General features: G+C 42.8%; 1 pseudogene; it reads left to right on the top strand.

Annotated features, from left to right (window-relative positions):
- The first annotated feature begins 4,830 nt into the window (after nt 1–4,830).
- LOC122039243 lies at nt 4,831–4,902 on the top strand (annotated as a pseudogene).
- Nucleotides 4,903–7,793: the final 2,891 nt, after the last annotated feature.

Here is a 7,793-nt window from a genome sequence, read left to right as displayed (position 1 = left end):
CAAAGGGGTGAATTATTAGTTTCCACTCACGACAACTATTTTTTTATCCCTTATTTTTTTGGGTGCTATAGAGGTGTAGCACTTATTACACATGCGATGCATATGTTGGGATTTAGATTTTTCCAAATGAGCTTCCATGATCCGAGGTTATCCGATAACCAAAATGTAAATAAAGAATCACCATGGGAACAAAAGTACTAAATAATTTGGATGAATCATAACTATTTCAAAAGTATATCTACCATTCAAGCTTAAGTGCTTAAGTGTAGTGAAAATAAGATCCTTAAGGTTAGGCCAAACTTATACCCAACTCCGTACAATACTTAGCTTATTTCATGCTACTAAAAATAGAGAAAGAAGATACACCAAACATACTAACACCATCTGGAAACTCATGAACTAAGAAAATGCTAGCTATTTTGCTATCGAACAAGTAGCAGAAAGAGTAGACGGTTTATGCTCTCAAATATGCCACAAAATTAAAGATAGAAAAAGAAAATGCAAATGAGGTGCAAGCAGAAACAAATAAAATGCAAATAAATAAAACAAGACTAAATAAAATATGCAAAAGCAAAATAAAGACCCGACTCGACTCAGGTTGTGCAACAACACCCCCCCCCAGACTTAGACTTTTCATCGTCTCGATGAAATCAATATGGTGATGGGGGTGGGGGATAAAGGGGCCCCCGATGTGTGTCAGGGGGAAACCTAGGCATACCAGAAAGATGGCCAAGGTGTTGATGATATTGATATAGGGCATCTACTTGTTGTCTAATGATATCCATATCATCCATAAAATTTCTCATCCTTTCCTGGTCAACATCATAATCCTGAACAAACCCTGTCACCTGACTATAGAAGTCCCTAGTGAACTGAAAATGGTCCTGTACCTCCCTAAACTGATCGTCAGATAACTTGAAGCAACCCTCCAACAATCATTGTTGGGTATTTTGCTTCTCATGAAGGGAGTCTAAAGAGGTGCGGAAATCAGAAAAATCAAACCTAGAGGATCTCGTGCCATAGGCGAAAGAGTGCCTAGGAGGTTCCGGATGCCCGGAAGGCTGCGGGAATCTTGATGACGAGGGCTCTTGGTGGTACTCGGGTAATTCTACAATGGAAGGTACAGTCTCGGGATGTAAATCAGTAATCACCCAATTCGCGGGGTCGCGAACTGAAGTGTACTCGGGGCAAGGAAGGGGTAATGGAAAACCATTGGATCTAGGGAAAGCAAATCCATTCTCATCCCGACAAATTATCTTCATAGCAAGACAAGAATCGATGTCGATCTTGTCATTACCATGAATTACCTCTAATCCATTAAGTGCACAACCCAGATTGAATGCTACTTGGGTGATTAATCCTCTAAACACTATCATCCTCGAAGATGCCTTAGCTGCCTTCCACAAAGTTTGTAAGAAATGAAACCCCGAATCAAAATCAGCTTTATTTAACATCGCCCAAAGAGAATACAGTTATATCTTTCTAACCACCCCGTTACTCTCTCCTCGACCAAAGATTGTTTTGCTCATCACTCGATGAAGGTATCTAAAGGTCGGGTTTTGCATGCATGATGCTTTGGCTCTAGAGGGCTTATAAGGGTCTTTTGATCCGGTTATCGACATCCAAAATTCATTCCACTTAATTTCATTATCAAATCCTCGGGCACCACTAATGGGTAAACCAAAACAGTTATTAAAATCACTAAAATTCTACCGAACTTCTTTATTCATCATCCTAAAAGTTATGACCCCTACATAGTCATCTTCAGAAGAAAATTTAACATCAAGTGAGCTCAAAAATTCAAGGACTAGGCGGGGGTAGGTCAGTGCATGAGCGTACATAATATCATTCCAATCTAAGGAGCTTATCATCCAATATACATCATCCCTAATTCCTAACATGTCTATAGTAATAGTATCCATATATTTAGTGCATGTAATCTTCCTAGCGACAAGTATATCATATTTAGCTTTTTGTTCATGATTTCTAAAAATGATATTGAATTCGTTTTCGTTACCTTCGTCGTGCGCCACCCTTTTTTCCTTTGTCTTTTGGAGTAGGAGCCTTCCCTTTGCCTTTGTCGCCTCCCGATGCGTCTCTTTCGCCAGATCCACCGCTTTTTCGACGAAGTCTCTTCAAGATCTGCGACATGGTGCGAGGCTTTGAGGAGTTTCTTGTGGAAATGGGTCTTGAGGATGGAAATAAAGAGGAGAAGGAAGGGAAAATAGGGAATTTTCTTCTCTCTTTTCGGTTTTGTGGTTTGAAGAATTTTTAGATCTAGATGTAGATCTAACCAAAAGTGAACTCTAGAGGTGGGAAATCAAGGATTGATGAGGTGTACTAGAGAGGAGAAGGCTTTTGGGAGAGAGGGAGATGGAAATAGGGTTTCTTGGAAGGGGAGGTGGCGCGCACGGGTTGAGACACGACCGTGTCTTATAAACATGACCAAGTCAGGCGAGATGCCGCACGGCCGTGCCGATTGGCACGACCTCCTTCTTTCTCCCCTCGGCCGAAGTGGCACGGCCGTGCCGGTTGGCACGACCCCTGTCTTTTTCCCCTCTGTATGAGTCGCACGGTCGTGCCAGTTGGCACGACCTAGATCTTCTTCCTCTCTGGCAGGGCTGCACGGCCGTGCCAATTAGCACGACCCATGCCTCTTTCTTCTCTACACAAGCCACACAACCGTGCAGAGTTGCACGACCCGTGGCTTTAGTCTCCACGTTAGCTTCACACGACCGTGTGAGGTCACACGACCAGCTCCTTTAAGTTCAAAGTGATTCGCTCTTCGTTATTTCGACTCCTCCATCGCCTCCACGCCCATGAAAATGCTCATGGCCAGCTCGTGGAGGCTATGCACATCTTGAAAATGAAATACCCAAAATAAAATGCTAGACTAAAACTCACTAGAGAAATATAACGACAAAAAAAAAAGAATGATGAACTAAAATGGAAGAAAAACCCTTGGGTTGCCTCCCAAGAAGTGCTTGTTTTAGGTCTTTTGCTCGACCCCGTTTTAGTTAATGCGGACTAAACCCTTGGAAGGACAGCTCTCCTCCTAGGATTAATGCTCTAGTCTGCGCCTTCATTTTCACTCATGTGGGACAAATGCATTTCTTGTTGCTTGCTGGAGGGGAGCTCTCATGGAAACTACACTCCTCAACTTTGTGTATGTTGATCTTGCGAGAATTTCCCTGAGAAGAGGGGTTGCAAATAGAGGAATCAGATAAATCAAACTCGATTTTTTCTTTGCTGATCTCCAAGGATAACCTATGACTTTTTACATCGATGATGGCTCCAACTGTGGCAAGGAATGGTCTTCCAAGGATAATTGATATCTTAGGGTCTTCCTCCATATCCAAGATAATGAAATCTGTGGGAACTATACATCCACCCACTTCAACTAGCACATCTTCCACTATTCCCATTGGGTATCTACATGAATGGTCAGCTAATTGCAGTGCCATAGTGGTCAATTTAATATTCTGGAGGCTCAGCTTCTTGCATAAAGAGTACGGAAGTAGGTTGATGTTGGCCCCCAAGTTGCAGAAAGCTCTCGGTATGAATTCAGAACCAATTTTACACGGTATGGAGAAGCTTCTTGGATCCTGAAGCTTTGGTGGAGAATTCGCCATAAGGAGAGCGCTACAATTCTCTGTCAATGTCACGGTCTCGAAGTCACCTTTTTGCCTCCTGTTAGATAAAATTCCCTTTAAAAATTTTGCGAACTTCGACATTTGGTGTAACACATCTATCAGTGGTACTTCTATGCAGATTTGTTTGATCTTCTTCAGGAATCAGTTAAACTCTTTGTCTTTCTGGGATGCTATAAGCTTCTGAGGAAAAAGGGATCGTCTGATTCTGTGGGGGTAGCTTGAAGAGTTTCTCTAATCTTTTTAGTAGCCTCTTCTCCCTCCCTATTTTGAGTCTAATTGGGCAATAGGAGAGAAGGCTCCTTCTCTGAGTCAAGTTCCTTCTGAGTAATGATTTGAGGATCTCCCACAGTACGTCCGCTTCTCAGCTCAATGCGGTTGCAATGTTCTATTGGATTTAAGTCTGACTTCCCTAGGAATGTACCCTGTGCTCTTGAGACAGACTGAGCTATCTGAGCTTTCTGGCTGTCTTGCATCTTCTGGTGTTTTTCAGAGTTTTCCAGCCTCTGAGTCAGTTGTTTGATCTCGTTCCTCTTCTCCTTTTGCTCCGAGAGAGCTTCCTCAAGCATCTTTTCAATCCTGGACAGTTATGAAGGTTGCTGTTGTTGATAGGTCTGTTGTCCAGATTAGTGGCTCTGTTGCCCCAGGTTGATAATTCTGATGTGTTGGTTCTTGATTCTGATTATTTCGGTGTGAGAAATTGGGATGATTCCTCCATCCAGGATTATATGTATTGGAGTACGGGTTATTTTCTCTCTGATTGTAGCTGGTTATTGCATCACACTACTCAAGTTGGTTCATCTGTGCTTGTATCGGCCCAAAGGGGCAAGTGTCTTGAGCGTGATTCGTACTTCCACAGGTGTCGCACACGCATGCTATTGCATTAGCTGTGTTGCCTCCCATGGCATCAAATTTCTTGGTCAGAGCGTCCAGCTTTGTAGACATCAGTGTAACTGCATCTACGTCGAATTTCCCTGACGCTTTAATTTGATTCCCTGTAAAAGAGCCACTGGATCTTTCAGATGCCCATTGATGGTGGTTCTGCGTCACATTCTCTATGATCTCTTCAGCTTCATCGAGGCTTTTGTTCATCAGTGCTCCTCCTGCTGCAAAATCAAGAGATACCTTCGTGTGATAATTTATCCCATTGTAGAAGGTGTACAGAACCAACTATTTTTCAAGGCCATGATGGGGGCACTGTCTTAGCATACTCTTGAATCTGTCCCAAGCTTCAAATAATGATTATGAGTTTATCTGTTTGAAGCTGGCAATCAAGTTCCTCATGCGAGCAGTTTTGCTGGGTGGGTAGAACTTATCCAGAAACTTCTGCTCACACTACTCCCAGGATGATATGCTGTTCGCTGGAAGGGAGTTCAACCACTGCTTGGCTCTGTCTTTCAGGGAAAACCCGAAGAGAAGTAGTCTGACTGATTCTGGAAGGACCCTGTTCACCTTCATAGTGCCACAGATATCGTAGAACAACTCTAGGTGGTGGTTCGGGTCCTTATGTGGTCCTCCTCCAAATTGATTTTGTTAGACCATGTGGATTACTGCGGGCTTGATTTCAAAGTTGTTGGCTTCAATGGGCGGTCGGGTGATACTAGACCGAACCCCTCATACATATGGTGCCGCGTAATCTTTCAGCAGTTTGTTGACCATTTCTGAGGATTCTTGTGCTGCTTGGAATGCCTTCTGTAGATTTCTTTTTCTCAGAAAGGTCCTGTCAATCTCTGGATCGAAGGGTAGTAGCTTTCCTGGAAGGTTAGCTCTACGCATGCAATAATAAGATATGAAATATGATAGCGGAATAGAAAATAATAATAAAAAAAAAGAAGAGATGAATGCGGAAAATTAAGAAAAGAAAAGAAAGCCTAGTCTAATCCAATATGATTTTGCTAATGTTATAGATGCAGTCCCTGGCAACAACACCAAAAACTTGTTACGATTCGGCAAGTGTACGGATTCGTCGTCAGTAATAAAAATATTGATCCCACAGGGACTGGTTATAAGCACTAGCAATTGTTCACTAAGGGTTAGCTCGACTACCAATGGTTGTGAATAATCTAAGGAAGAAAGGTCGGGAAGAAGAATCAGAGCTGGTGAGTCGAAGTGTTCACTTGGTTATGAGGGACTCTAGGAGGTCGGTTTCATTGTGGTGGTGTTGATGTGTCATGTTTTATCCTACACTCGCTGTCCTTTATCATGTAATTGCCGGAAGCTAAAGCGGCTATTCTTAAATACCATAATAAAGAAGGACCATAAGAAGTCCTGTTACGGTTTACCCCTGTCACTAAGGCACCTCGGTAAATCTTGAGGACACAACTCTAATTGGTAAGTTAAGAATAGTAGTTAAGAGCTAAGTTTGGTCTCTCGCTTCTTTGAGGAGAATTTGCCTCTCCTTTCAAGGAAGTATCCTAGATGTCCGTGAACGGGTTACCCTTGTCACTAGGGCCCCTCAGGTATACGATCTAGGGATAATCCCTCTATGAGGTTAACAAGTTCTACACAATCAAGCAACATGAAATTGAGACAAAGCATAAAAGATCATCCAACGAGTATAAGCATAGTTACGAGTTTTACATCAAACCGAGCCACAACTACTCCCTAGTCCTAGAACAAGGAATCTACTCCATGAGTGCCAGAAAAATCCCTGAAGACATAATGTAGATACACATACAATCTTCAAACACAAAGAAAGAAAGGAGAGATGTGCTTATCCAATGATGACGAGTGGCCTTCGGATCCGATTCTCTGCTCCTGGAGTCGATGTGGTGATGGAAGATCGCTAGACGGAGGTCCAAGACGGCGTGGGATGACACCAAGATATTTCTCCAACTGACGGCTCGTTTTCCCTCGCGGCCTTCCCTTGAGAAAAAGGGTTAAAACCTTATATAGACTAGGGTTTGGCTACGGCGACACGACCGTGCCAATTTGGCACGGCTGTGCCCTTTCCTTTCTCTGATTACGTTGCATGGCCGTGCCTGTTGGCACGACCGTGTGGTGTTTGGGCTCGGCTCCTAGGGCATGGCTGTGCAAGGACGCACGACCAGGCACTTCTTGGTCTCGGTCAAGGTGTGGCACGGCTGTGCAGGGTTGTGTGCTGATCTGCCTCGGTCTTGACCGCACGACCGTGCAGGGTTGCACGACCGTGCACTTTTCTTCTTCAGTCTGGTCACACGGCCGTGCGAGATCGCACGACCATGTTCTTTGGCTTGTTTCGGTGTGTCGATAATTATCGTTTTCGCTCCAAAAGTTGTCCCTGTCAACACAAAACCAAACAAAGAGCATATATCCGAACAAAAGAGTATATATAATGAATTCAAGATGAAAGAGGCAATCATGCAACGAATATATATGCATAAAGTACGTGAATGTGCGCTAAAACATGCGTAAATGATCATAATATTTGCGCACACCATCTATTTGTTCAATGATTTCTTCACTTGAAGCATGGACTATTGGGGAAAGTTTTTCTAACTACAACATTCTTAATGTTTTTTTATTTTGCCTGAAAGGATCAACTGGTAAAAATTTAAGGCGATTATCAAACCAAAATACCTTCCCATTGCAAGGTAATGAAAATGCATTACACTCTATCATGTAGTGTGAGAATGATAATTTACTAGCCAAGCTCTATCCTGAAACTCCGCCCATGATAAACCAATCATGGTTAGTCCCAAGCCCACATAAAGGAGGAGGGTTACGTTAGGTTGTCAGCCAGAGTAAAAATTATAGCAAATGTTCAATGAATGAATCCATTAAACTATTGTGTTAATAATAGGTTATTCCTCGAAAGGAACGCGTTGCAGGGTCCGACTGTAATGTCTCGGTAATGATAGCTACATCTCTAGAACTTGGGTATAGTGTTACAAATGCAAGAATTCACGTTGTAGGATCCGACTGTAATATATTGGCAAGGACCACTACATCTCTATGAGAACTTGGATATAGTGTTAAATGTTGGTATATGAAGCACTAGACGATCGAACCTGACTATTGATAATGGTAAAAGGTTTTAAGTTAAGTGTTATTATTGTTCTAATAAGTTAAACTGAGTGTGCAGGGAAGTCCTAAGTGATCTTAGGCAAAGGGAAAGTTCTAGCTGCGATTAGGCAATGAAGTCCTGGTCCAGGGGACTAGGCA

Source organism: Zingiber officinale, chromosome 1A (genome assembly GCF_018446385.1).
Source record: "Zingiber officinale cultivar Zhangliang chromosome 1A, Zo_v1.1, whole genome shotgun sequence".
Taxonomy (NCBI): domain Eukaryota; kingdom Viridiplantae; phylum Streptophyta; class Magnoliopsida; order Zingiberales; family Zingiberaceae; genus Zingiber; species Zingiber officinale.
Note: the sequence above shows the minus strand (reverse complement) of the source record. Positions and strands in the feature narration are given on the sequence as shown.